The sequence below is a fragment of the Rhinolophus ferrumequinum genome, chromosome 13, assembly GCF_004115265.2.
Source record: "Rhinolophus ferrumequinum isolate MPI-CBG mRhiFer1 chromosome 13, mRhiFer1_v1.p, whole genome shotgun sequence".
Taxonomy (NCBI): domain Eukaryota; kingdom Metazoa; phylum Chordata; class Mammalia; order Chiroptera; family Rhinolophidae; genus Rhinolophus; species Rhinolophus ferrumequinum.
The window spans coordinates 24,734,089-24,747,314 of record NC_046296.1 but is presented as its reverse complement, the minus strand read 5'-3'; the positions used below and the strand labels follow the sequence as shown (position 1 = coordinate 24,747,314).

General features: G+C 45.4%; 1 protein-coding gene across 3 annotated transcripts in view; it reads right to left on the bottom strand.

Moving 5' to 3' along the window:
- The window catches only part of SPRED2 (sprouty related EVH1 domain containing 2), a 106,377-nt gene that overhangs the window by 59,863 nt on the left and 33,288 nt on the right, over positions 1–13,226 (bottom strand). The window contains exon 1 of one of the 3 annotated variants that reach the window (XM_033124768.1): positions 2,414–2,539. The exons of the other annotated variants lie outside the window; for them this stretch is intronic. The gene's annotated coding sequence lies outside the window, so the exon portion shown is untranslated. Of the gene's footprint in view, positions 1–2,413; positions 2,540–13,226 lie in introns of those variants that run through there. 3 annotated transcript variants of the gene reach the window in all.

Genomic DNA, 13,226 nt, shown 5'->3' with positions numbered 1-13,226 from the left:
AAGCCAAAGTATTAAAAATGAATTATACTTGTTGGACCCTAATTGGAACAAACCAAATGTACAAAAGCATTTTTGAGACAAATCAAAGAAAACTGAACATGGATTTGGTATTAGATGAGATTAAGGAATTACTGTTAATTTTCTTAGGTGTGACAATGGTATTGTGATTATTCTTTTTTAAGTCCTTAACTCTTAGAGATGCATATTGAAGTATTTATGGATGAAATGATGGCTGGGATTGCTTTAAAATACTACAGCCTACCTTCCCTTGCCAATAAAAAGTATGTGTGGTGGGGCAGAGAAAACATGAATGACTGCTCGCTGATAAGTACATGGGGTCCAGTATTCTATTCTCTTTACATTTGTGAAGTTCAAAAGGTTTCATGGTAAGAAAACAGACTGCTGTAATAGGCATATGCCACTGAGAACTCACTACTGACCAGAACGGCCAGTTCGGCGTGATACCTTGGCCCAGCTGACCAGAAGATGACAAGAGTTAGTGACCACACAAAAGCAAGTCAACTCAGTAAGTAACTGCATCAGAAAATTTTTCATCTGTCAACTAAGACACTGGTTCTCAAACTTGGCTGCACGTTGGAATCACTTGGGAGGGAGGGAGGGTTTTTAGATTGGTGCCCGATTTGTTTGGGGTACAGCCTGAATTTCTGGATTTTTCAAAGTTCTCCAGTAATTCTAATGTATAGCAAGCAGTGCTGCAGGAACCCAACAGAGTGGTTCAGGAAAAAGCCAGTGGTAGGTGGCAGCTGGATGTCCTCTGCTCATGCCTGTAACCCCCTTGCCCTAACTATCTGTCTCTCCAGGGCCCCCAAGATGGGTCAAGGCCAAGCTTCCCTGACTTACCAGTGTGATCAAGGATGACACTAGAGCTGTAGTGAAAACTAGGGGCCTGGCAAGTAGATTAAAACCAGAAGCCTATGTTCACTCCAGATGGGAGATGACCTGTTAGCACTATTAGGATCGCATTCGTATCAAGCACTCCATTGATTGTTCCGTGTCACCCACCTGCACATTAAGTGCCAACATGTACCTTGCTGAGACCGGCCTATGTTGGCTACTGAAAACCTCCTGTTTTACGGGCCTGAAGGGTCTCAGGCAGCTTTGTCAGAGCTGCTGAGTGTTGGAGTCCTAACAGCTGGCATTCTTCAAAGCAGAGAGCGACTGGCAATCATCCCCGTAGCAGTGCAAGCCTCACCTCACAAAGGGACCAGGGAAGTTTTCCTGCAGCAGGTGGCCTACGCTGGTGTACAACCGTGGGACTGTGCCACTTGCTTGTGGCAATGGGGTTAATTTGGGTGTCATTCACAGGGCCTTGGAGAGGTGAAGGGTTTAAATCTGTTGAAGTCCTCCTTCTGTGTAACTCCTCTGACTCTCCCTCACAACAACCCTGAAGCGTAACTGTGTTCCCATTTTAAAGAACAAGAGGAACGAGGTCCAGGCAATCCTCTAGTTATGACGACACCATAGTCAACCCGGCACTAGAGGGCAGAACTAGCGTTCAACCAAAGTCCAAAGCCCCATGCTCTTTCCACAGCCATGCCCTCCAAGATAAACATTACGATATACTGAACATGGCACCTCTCATTTCCACCTGCACAAAATAATCCAAAGGTTGCTTGACGGCCCAGCCTTCGTGGGTGAACCTATTAGTCATCAAGAGCCTGAAGATCCAAAATCCGTGAACTTGCTTTCACCATTTCCCATGGGGACATGCATCTTTCCCTCCACCCCCGGTGAACCCCAGCTGACTGTTGTACTCAGCAGTCCACATGGAAGGAGGAGTGCTTCTCACATGCCCAGCGTGCAAGTCTTGGCTGAGGACACGACCTAAGGCCCCTCCCTTGACACACTCAGGCTTTCGGATTTAAATTCTGTACATCACAAGGCACAGACAGACCTGGGATGCAAGTCAACCTAGTCCAAAGCCAGGTTTTGGCCTCTACTTCTTGGATGCATAAAACCTTTATCCGCATCGGCAGCTACACAAACCCCAAACACAAAACCAGCTCAAGCTGCCGGTGTTACTTAATATAGTAGGTGCAAATACGACTCCTTGTTACTTCAAAAACAGAACCTTACAGGTCTTTGTCAATACTGCCCACTCATTCGAAAGCCCGGCCTCTAAAGCTTTTGTCCTGGGAGACTACTAGAGCTCCAAAGATGCTTTCCCAAGTCAAAAGCTGCTTGGCACCCTTCTTCTGGAACTGCCTTCAGGCCTAGTCTTACAATAAATGAGCCAGCCATCAAAATAAAATAAAAACCAATCAATCCTTACTTCTCAGTTAAGCACCAATATTTAACTTAAAGAGTGGGTCCTTCACCAAGGTTTATTCTTGACTTATTCACCACACTTAGCTCTAAGGAACTTAAGGCCATTTCCAAACTTAAAACCTACCTTCACAATTTAAATACTTCATGTCACCATCTTGTTTTCTTCTAAAGAGTTCCAAAAAGGCTTCTGAAAATGTTTCAACCAAATGGTTGGCAGATCAAGTGTGCAGGGAGCCTCCTGAGGTGAGGTCGTCGCTTTGAAAGATACAACACTCAAGTACAAAGGTACATATTCAGATACAAAGGGATATGTTCTGATATGTTTGCCTTAAAAACAACAAACTCAGGTCACATGATCCTATCTTCTGGTACATGTTGTCTATGACTATAATCCATCGTGCAGCATTAAATGGCATTAATGATAATCATAATGAAATGTCAGCTGACATTCACCTGACGTGCCAAGTACGCTACGCCTTTATGTGTCCTTTTTAATTCTCACAGCAGTTCTCTGCGACAGGTACTATGAGTATCCCCATTGTACAGTCCAGAGAACGAAGAACTCAACCTGCAAGAGGTAGAACCAAAAGAACATTCTGACTCCGGAGCATATAGCTCTTCACCCCTTCTGCTCATTTCCAAACTTCACCAGGGTAGCTGGCCAGCTCTAGAGGTGCCCTACCTACACCAACACAACAGCTGCAGGGCACCCGGGAGAGGCAAATGGAAGAGACATTCCTGGACAGACAGCCACGTGGGGAGAAGGTTCTGCAGCACACGGCACTTTAGGAGCCACGTGAGAGGGTGTCTTCCCAGCAGAGCTCAGAGGTGCACACAGTTCTCAGCTCTCAGCTTGGCCGGTTCAGCAGCCCAGAATTGAACCCTCCCTGGGTGTCATGTCCCAGCCTGCACCAGCAGACGAGTCGATAACAAACATGCTTGTGTAGAATGGAACAATGCATACATGGGCTGGTCTGGGCAGCGCAGGGTGACACCCTGTGCTTACACATGAGGCTCTGGAGTCACACAGCCCAAGTTGCACTCCCTGCCCCATGGATTTCTAGCGATGAGTTCATCTTTCTAAACTGCAGTTTCTCCATCTGCAAAATAGAAAAACAATGGCATCTGCTCTAGGGTTTCTTGGAGTTTGGGATGCCAATGAACTATACATGTAATAAAGCACATTGCACAGAGCAAGCACTTAATAAATGCTGGTTCTCTGTGGCTATGATTCCAACAAAGGTTCTATATGCCACAGAAAACAGTGTGGACACAGTGTCAAAGGAACCACGTGCGCGGGGGCACGGTTGCTCTGTCACTGATGACAGAACTCCCACCCCCACCCCAGCATAGCTGCCAAAGAGGAGAGATTTCACCAGGTAAAATCCTCTGGCAAAGAATAACTAAACAATCCAACAGGTTCTTCCTGGACCTCTGAAGTCAACGTGAAACTCCTTGCACCAGGGAATTGTTTGGGGCTTTCAAACACCAATAACCCCCCTTTTGCCTCAAACATCACTCCAACATCAGGAGGTGGATTGCGGTTCTGTAGTTTTGTACTTCTCCGAGCAGGAGCTTCCTAAGTTTCACAGCCACCTCGTGTTTTCCCAAGATGTATTTACACTTGAGTAACCACTCCAAGGGGGTTGGGGGAGGGCAAGTGGACAGGCCTGGCCTGAAATAGTATCTTCCCAGGCCTATCTGGGTAGTTCCTGGGCCGGCAGCTACTGCAGCCTGACCTGGGGGCAGAAGAACGAACGATCTACACAGGAAAATAAAACAACAAGCCCCTCTGGACAACACCACGCCTGGCAGAAGAGAAGAATTCTGAATTTGACAAAAAGGCTTCCAGGAAGGAGGCTGGTCTGCAAAGCAGGCTAAGAAAAAAAATTAAGCCAGGAGGGGTGATTTTGAAAGGATGTTTTAAAATTCCTGCTGTAGCTTATTAAGTTATTAACTCTGCCTAGAAGTCGGCTGTCCCACCCCTTGCCCTAGGCAGTCTTCAGTCAGGGCTTGTTCACCCTACAACCAGGACGCCTGGGAGAGGAGCCTTCCACACCCTCCCGGCCTCTGGGAGTGGATTTGCTTCAAAGCTACAACTGGCAGCAGACCTCACAGTATAGACTAGCAGCTGTGTCCTACAGAAATGTAACGTAAGTCCCATAATGTGCATAGGCCCTAATATTTTTAGTAGTCACATTAAAAAAGTTAATAAAAACCAGGCAAAACTGATTAGACTATAGCTGATACAACTTACTATATTTAAAATATTTTCGTGTCAACAAGTCATCAAAATGCAAGCATTACTAACGAGATATTCTACATTCATTTTCTTTGTACGAAGGCTTCAAAACCTGACATGTACTGTACCTTCACAGCACATCTCAGCTCACAGGAGCCCCTCATTTTTAAGTGCACAGCAGCCCAGGAGGCTAGTGGCTGTATTGGACAGTGTGGGTCTAGAGCAGCAGTCAGGCAGGGTCCGGCGCCGTAATTCCTAATCCAGTCACCTGAGTCGCCAAGGGGGAGGTGTGGTGCCTTGTGCAAAATATGACATCCCAGCCCCACCTCAGAAGGCCTCAGTAAAAGGCAGCTGGCTTTCCTCCAAGTTCCGCTGCGGCACAAGCCGCCACCCACGCAGCCAGTCCCCACGGCCTCTCTGCAAGTCATACCAGAAGGCTCACATTTAAAAAAATAACCCACCAGCATGCTAGCTTGGGATTTGTAAGCACAAACCGGAGGAGACCCAAGCAAGTCTCCCAGGGGCAGATGGACGACTGGGCGTAGAACGCCCTCACCCACTTAACCAAGCTTCTCTATTTGTCTGTCGGGTCTGAACTTGGCCCAAGCGTCAACATGGCTTTCCCCTTTCTCTTTGTGCACAGTCATAAGCATCAAATCTATTCCCTCGTCTGGGACAGGAAGAGGCAAGACGGGCCCTGTTTATAGTTGGAAGATGCGGTAAGAACAAATAATGGTCCAATGAGGGGTATTTTCAAGTCTTCAAAAGGGCAGACTCATTTCTGGAGCTATTATTCCCCTGTGGCTATTCAGAAGGGCGTTTAAAATCTCAAATAGGGCTCTCTGCAGCTGTCACTTTATCTCCCGAGGACTCTGGCCAGAAAGGGGAAGCCACTTTTAACCTGGAGGAGGTGGCTGAGTACCCATCAAAACGCACCACAGACCACTCCCCACCTTTACCTGAGTTTCCCATTGTTCTGGGATAAGTCTGTCTGGGTTAGACTTACTTGCTGGGGTGCTTAACTGAAATCTCTCAAAGGAAAAGTCTGACACATCAGTATGGAAAAGCTCTCTTATCATTTGGAGAAAATAATTTAGGGCTGGGTAGATAAACATGTACAGGAAATACTTCTACAGAGGTCTTCATCCTCTGAAGATTAATAACCCACGGAACTGGGGACCAGCCTCAAACTCAGAGGAAATAGGCAAGTTATAAAAACAGGAAGAACGGGAAGTTTATTTTTGGATGAATATTTGTTCTAGTGAAGCTCTTGATACTGACAAAAACCTTGATCTGCAGGTCATTTGCAGCAGCTGAGCAGCTGCAGTGCATGTTTCCACAAGCTGTCCCACCAGAGATTTCCTGGTCTTTTTGGAAAGGGTCTCGCCCCACTCATGCAAAACATCTGCCTCGCTGCCACTGGTTTGGGTATTCCTTTCTCCCGCATTTCTGTTTCTGAGGGGAATCTCCAGCCCAGCTAGAAACCTCAGCCATCTCCAACCATCCTGTCCGCCTTTGTCCCCAGTGCCCAAAGCCAGCCCATCTCCACCAGGTGTGTCAAGTGTAGCTCTTGGTATCTGCAACGTCTGTTCCCCAGCATGATTTGCTTAGCCTCCCTCCATGGGATGCCAGTCTCCCTGGTCTCACTAGCCTGTCCGGTTTTCCTTCTATACCCCTGCCACCATACCCTCCATGGCTCCGCCACGGCTTCTAGAAGAAAGCCAGATGTTTTCCAGTTTGACAGACAGAGCTCTTCCCAATCTGGCACAACCCACCTTTGCAGCCCCACCTCCACGTGCAGCAGCACGACATGATTTGCAGCACCCAGTGCAAGATGAAAATAATCGATGAGGCTCTCTGTTCAAAAATTAAGAATTTCAAGATGGCAACAGCTGAGCCTTAAACCAAGCGTGGGGTCCTTCTAAGCATGAGGCCCTCCATGACCGCACCGGGTGCACATATGTGAGGCAGGCCCCTTCCCTACGCCTCCCTCAGACTGACCCCAGAAGGCAGGAGGTGCCACCACGACTGAGAACCCTACTCACTTCTCACCCTCACTGAAATTCACGCTACCCCTCAAAGACAAGACTTCAAGACAAGGAAGTCGGCTTCCAGCCTCTCACAAGAACCATTCAGATGCCTCTTCCCCTTAGCTCTCAGCTTCTGATTTATAGTGTGGTTCTTTATTTACCTGTCTCTCCTCCATACCTTATGCAGACCAAGAGTCCCAGGGCGCCAGGTCCGTTGCTTAGTCATTTTGTGCCCTCCCCTACCTTTCCCGAACAAAACTTGGAACACTTTAGGTCTGCTATAAGTTTCTACTGAATGGCCACTAGGAATACTGCTCCTCACCTGCCATACCCCTTACAAAGCCTCCTATGACCTGCCAAGTGACTGGTTAAAGGCGAAATTAAAAATCCCCTGAAGATCTTGCTTTTACAGAAGAGAAGTCCAGGTCCTGCGGTGACTGAATACACAATGAGTTTGACAGCGTCTCAACAGGAACTGCCCTTAACTGCCATTATGAAACCCACTGGCCAGACACAAAGGCTGCACATGTTGACTTTGGCAGTGCCTTCAGAGGTGGCCCAGCTGGCACAATGGCAGCAATCTCACCACCTTCTTTCACTTCATTCTATCTGACACGGGGGTGGGGGGCGGGGGGGGGGGCAGAACCCAGAGAGGAAGATGGTGGTCAATGTTTCCATTAATTCCCTATCACGGCCACTGACCAGTAGGATAAACACAAGAACCTTGGGTTTTCTTACCCAGAACCTTTCACTGAGATCCCGTTTCTCTTGAAGTTCCTTTTGAGCAAAGAAGCAGAGTGAGGCAGGAAGCAGAAGAGATAAACGATGGTCACCACTACCCCCTACATGGGGACCTGCTTTATTATTCTTTAAGAGGAAGAAAAACATTGGAAATCCCAAATAGCTTCCTCAACATGCAGGCACAGTTGATTTTTCCAGCAATTGTCAACCTGATTGTGCTCATGGGAGCCGGTGAGGCGGGGGGGGGGGGGGGGGGGGGGGAGGGGGAGGGGAGACGATATTATATCAGGAAGCACAGGCATTAACTTTCTGTGCCCTCGATATTAGCTTTTCACTGAAGTTAGTCAAGGGCTCTTCCTCCTGCCACAGACCATTCAACAACGATAACAGCAGCAGTGACAGCTAACATTTCCTGCGCCGGTACGCGCTAGGTATAGGCTGGATCAGGTCTTCTCCATCACATCTCTCCTGGCTTTGGGGACAGTCTGTACTTTTCTTATTTACTCGTTTTCCTGCTTATTGTGTAGCTGCCTCTTCAGAACGTAAGGTCAACTCTGATTACCCAAGGCCCAGAACAGTGCTGCTAACCTAGGAAGGACTTAAATGTAATCATGAACTCGTCAAAAATACATCATCTCCATCCTACAGTATGGTTCACATTTTTGAGAGGAAGAGAAATCAAGTAACAGGCTCTGGCTGCCTGTCTAAAAAAGGACATTTCAGGCTTTGGCTCTTCAACAGTCATTCTGTATGTTTAGGGCACTCAATTGTTTCAGAAGTCCCGGGCATAAAAGCATCTTTTACAATGTTCACTTCAGAGACCCGCTTTCCCTGCCACGCGTCACCCAGCAAACATTTCCCATATATGGCTCTTAAGGAGCTTTCTCTTTTCTTTTCTTTTTTTTTTTTTTAAGTTGAAGCTGGTTTTATGTTACAAAAAAATACTTTGATTGTGAAGTAGTTGGCGAATACCATAAACATCTAAAACTGCAAGGTGGGGGCCAGGGGATCCTCCCACTGTGAAAGGGTGATTTTGTGGGGCGTATGCTAAATGCCTGTGTGGTGTGGGGTATGTGGTAGGTACTCAATTGATGGTGGGTCCCTCAGTTTTAGTCGCAGAACCCTGAGGGCGGAAATTCCAAATGGCTACCAGAACACACTCCTTCTGAGTCTAGATGTGTCGCCCTTGGTTGTGTTTTCTCCTTAAGACACCTCGTCACTGTTCTCCAGCGATGAGCACCGCAAAGGCAGTAGGAACTCCAACAGAGGTCTATCATTTTCATCGCTAATAACTGGTAACCCCGATCAGTTAGTTTCTGAACAAAATAAGGGTAAGCACGCCCAGGTTTCCGTTTACTTAACAAAGAGCTACAGCTAAATATATTCAATTTTGATACCGGTAAGTGAAAAATAATACCAACATTTCAAAACATGCTCAATACTTCAAAATTATTTTTGAAGTAAATAGGACCTACGTTGGAAAGGTTAGGTAATGCATACATGTAAACTCCAGGGCAATGATACTAGAGCATTTGGCTAAACAAAATCAGAAATGTTAAAAGTAATGAACTCTATGCAATACAGAATGCCTATTTGTTTCCAACTTAGATCTAATGGTTTAGATTATTAACTAAAAATGCCAATTGTAACCTACACACACAGAGAGGGTGCCAAAAAAAACACACATTTTAAGAAAAGAAAAAAACTGTATTAAAACTGTAATACTCAATATATACCGATAATAAAACATGAACACAAGTCATGTGTATACATTTTTTTGGCACCCCCAGTATTTAAAAGTTTATGTAAAAGGGAATTTGTACACACTGAAGAAAGCAGGGGAGAAATATCTAAAAGCCACTAGTTAGCAACGAGACCAGGTTTAGTGCATGCATTACATGGCCTAAAAGAACCAGGCCAGTGCCTCACCCATGAGCTGTGTTCAGTCCCTTATTTTAATACAATGCATCTGGGGAAGTCAACCTGAGTGAATCCAGAGCTTATGAAATTCTGAATCTGAGCCCGCAAGGTAAGGATCGCGTGTCTCCCATTAGGGGCAGAGCCAAAGACTTTATCAGTCACCAACAAATGGCTGAATGGGTGGATGAGGTAATACCAGCCCAAGGCGCCATGTGGGCAGGCTGCCCCACTCAGCCCCTGCCTGCCTCCCAGCTAAGGTCCCTGCTCCTACTCCATCCTAGCCAGTGTTCAAATGACACAAGTCCCACAGGCTTGTGACTCCATTTCTGGTGACTTCTTAAGCCCAAATTATATAGCAAGGATCCGGTCTCCTCACTGTGGTGTTTACCATGTGCTCTTAGGGACTGTTACCAACAGGACTGAAGTCCCTCGGTCACCTCCAAAGACCCTACCAGTGCAGATGAGGGACCAAACCAACGGTGGAAGAAAGCAATTCATTTTCACCCCACCATTGCCCCCCCACACACAGAGATACACACATTTCCTGTTGTGTTCTTGATAATTTCCTAGGTACCCAAAGCAAAACCCAAACCCTGAGCATGCGAACCATTATTATAAATTTTCATATTATAATAGTATACATTCAGAATACGTTGTATTATTTATTTAATTTAATGATCTTTCTCGGTCTGCCTCCCAGTCCACCCTCCCCCCATTCTCCTTGGCTTAGAGGTCAACTGCTCTCCTGCACAGCCACCAATTTAGCCAGTATCCACAGGCAGTGTAGGTGAATCACCTGGGAGAGCTGATTCTGGTTCAGCAGGTAGAGAGGGATGCTGGCCTTGGGGAGGGGGTAGCTGTGGGCTCCTGGGCTCCAGGAATCCCTGGGCTCTAGCTTCTCAGGACCCCAACCCTTTTTCCTCTGAAGGAGAGGCCCTTCACTTCACAGCTTTGCCCCAGCCTCCGGGATCCACCAGGCAAGTCTCCCCTGTTCTCACTTCAGCAGATGCCTCATCTCCCTTCCAGAGAAGAAACCATACAATGTTATATTTGCCTGTTTTGTTTTTTTAAGGGAATATCTTGCAGGGAAGCAGTTTTTCCCTTGAACATGAAAAATTCTGAAGACACCGTAATTTTAAAATTGAGAAAGAGTAATTTTGCTACATTACTTCCCTCTTACCTCCCAAAAAAGTGGGTTAAAGGGGAGGGAGAAGGTGACTCCGACTTTTGAACATTTTGGGAAGAGGATCAAGAAACACACAGATTCTTTGAAAACATAACACACAAGGTCCAAATTTAAACGGTATTCTAGCTTAAACATCACATCCCCATAAAGAAGTACCGAAAACTTTATTTTTATTTGTCAAACAACAGATTTCTAAGATTTAAAAAGCATAACACATTCCCAGCCTGTCCTAAGACACACCTAAAAAGAAATTTAGACTTTTGTGCCTCCACCTCATGGGTGGGGAATGCCAGTGCCCTCTCATTGTTCACTTAATGTGACAAAACAAACAATTAACCAGAAATTCTGGCAGAGTTCTCAGCAAGGTACAAGTTCAGACAATAGCTGAAGGTATTTCTTTTTGGTACAGAAATGGAATTGCTCTAACATGAATGCATGGATTTTGAAGGAGCTGGAAATTCTGTTGGAATAAAAACTGCATTACAAGAAAAAACAAATGGAAATAATTTATAAAAATTGGAAAGTAAAGGAAGTTTGAAAACACGTTTAAAGCAGGTGAGCAAAAAAGAATAAATACGACCTGTGATCCACCGCCCAGAGAGCACCATTGCTAACAAAGCAACACGCCGTCGCGGGGTCTTGGCTGAACAAGGCTCAGAATGGAGATACCGACACACATTACCCCCTCCCTGTGTTCAGACTCTTCCTGAAATCTGCACCGTCCAGAACCCTCATGGAAGATTCCAACACCTATAGAAATATCTGATGGTCTGGGCAGAGAAGCCAAAATCACCTTCAGTGTGGACAATGGCTGATGAGCCAGATTTGGCAAAATACAGGAAAAGGAGAAGTGTTTCCAGAAATAACCAAGGCTGCACCTGGACCCAGCCCTCTGTCACAAGATCATGTGGCAAAACTGAAAGAACTCAATCACCAGAGGCCAGCAACTCTGCTATGGAAATCCCCAGCCCAGGCTCTGTCTGGGGAGAAGAGGTTTCCTCTGTTTGAGGTCAGTGGCCGTGCTGGCCGTGACAGGGCTCGGAGTGAAGCAGCAGTGAGTGGAGTGTGGCCAACTCGGCCTCCTGTGGGTGATAAGGACAAAATCATCAAGAGGGGCAGCCACAGGAGTGGCTGCAGCAGGGGACCTAAAGAGATGCAGGTTAACAGCCCAGAATCTGGATCCAGACTGCCTGAGTTCCAATCCAGCCTCTTTGGAGAGCTGTGCGCGACCCTGGGCAAATTACCCAATGTCTGTGACTCTGTGAACGAGGATGCAAGAACAGTCCTTACTGCATACATGAATGACGAAAAGCATTTAGAACACTAATGGCCACATGCAAGTGCTGGTTAACTTTTTGCATATTTGTTTTTCTTATGTTTTCTAAAATAAGCCATATGATGAATAATTGCATCACCAGAAAATCGATTGCTCTACTCCCACACAGGGCCTCATCTGCTTGTCACCTGTCACTCATTACCTTTGGCCCTCCCTGCACACTCACCTCAATATGCACACACATACCCTGGAGTGACCAATTGTCCCGGGGAGGCTTTCAGTGCTAACACCAGGGCAGTGCTGGGCAAACTGGAATGGCTGGTCACCTTCATGCAGAAAAGAATCAAGCAGACAAGAGGCATGCCGGGAACACCACAGCTCAGAAATGACCACGACCGCGAGTCCGGTGGAGTTCCTCTCGGTCCTTTTGTTATGCGTGTCTTAGGCAAAACTGGGATCATGTTATGTAGGTACAGAGCTCTGTATCCTGTTTTCACTCAATGCTGTGTTCTCCAGATAATATTAATAATTCCTTCCAAACACTGTTTTCCGAGGCTGGATACTATCTGGTCATATGGCTCTTCCGTGTGGCTTAACCACTACCACTCGCCTAGGCTCCCTTATCAACAGTGTCAACTCACATCACTTTAAACACCACTGCCCATAAAATGTGTTTTCATCTGATTATCTTTAAATTTCTTGAAGAGAAATTTTTGGGATAAAAAAGATGAACTTAAAAATATATACAGAGGGTGCCAAAAAAAAATGTATACACATTTTAAGAAAGGAAAAAACTGTATTAAAGTTACGTTGATGGTAACCGCTTTGAGCACCTCTTGTAACTGCAGAAGTCAAACGTGACTTGTGTTCATCCTTTTGTCATCAGTATATATAGAGTATTACAATTTTAATAGAATTTTTTCCTTTCTTAAAATGTGTATACATTTTTTTGGCTCTCTCTCTCTCTCTCTCTCTCTCTCTCTCTCTCTCTCTCTCTCTCTCTCTGTATCTAAATTGCTTCCCAGGAAGTGAGCACTAAATTCTATTCCCAACAGCAGTGTATGAAAAAATGCCCCCTTGCCAAAGCCATATTAGCATTTAAAAATATTTTTCTATTTGATAATAATAAAAGTTGAGAAAATGCTATTGTTTCATTTGCATTACTTTAATAATTTGTGAGTAACTAATGTAAAATTGTTACGTTTTCATTACATTACTTTAATAATTTGTGGAGTTAACTACTTTGTTTAATGTTTAGCATACTATATTTTTCTCTTTTAAGCAGTTACCTTGGCATGTTTTAAAGTATTAAGTTGTCTGTTTTTCTACTGGGTGTCCCAGGGTCTCCTGTAATTTTTCTGAACTTTTCACAGTTTTATACTAACTATATATCACAATCAAAGCAAACTTTTATTGCGCATTAGTCTGTTAATTTTGTCTGTGGTATCGCACAAACAGAAGTTTGGAAACTTAACAGTGATTTCCTCTGTAATTCCTTGCAATACTTTTATGTGTGAACAATCCTTCCTCTTTCAGAGATGA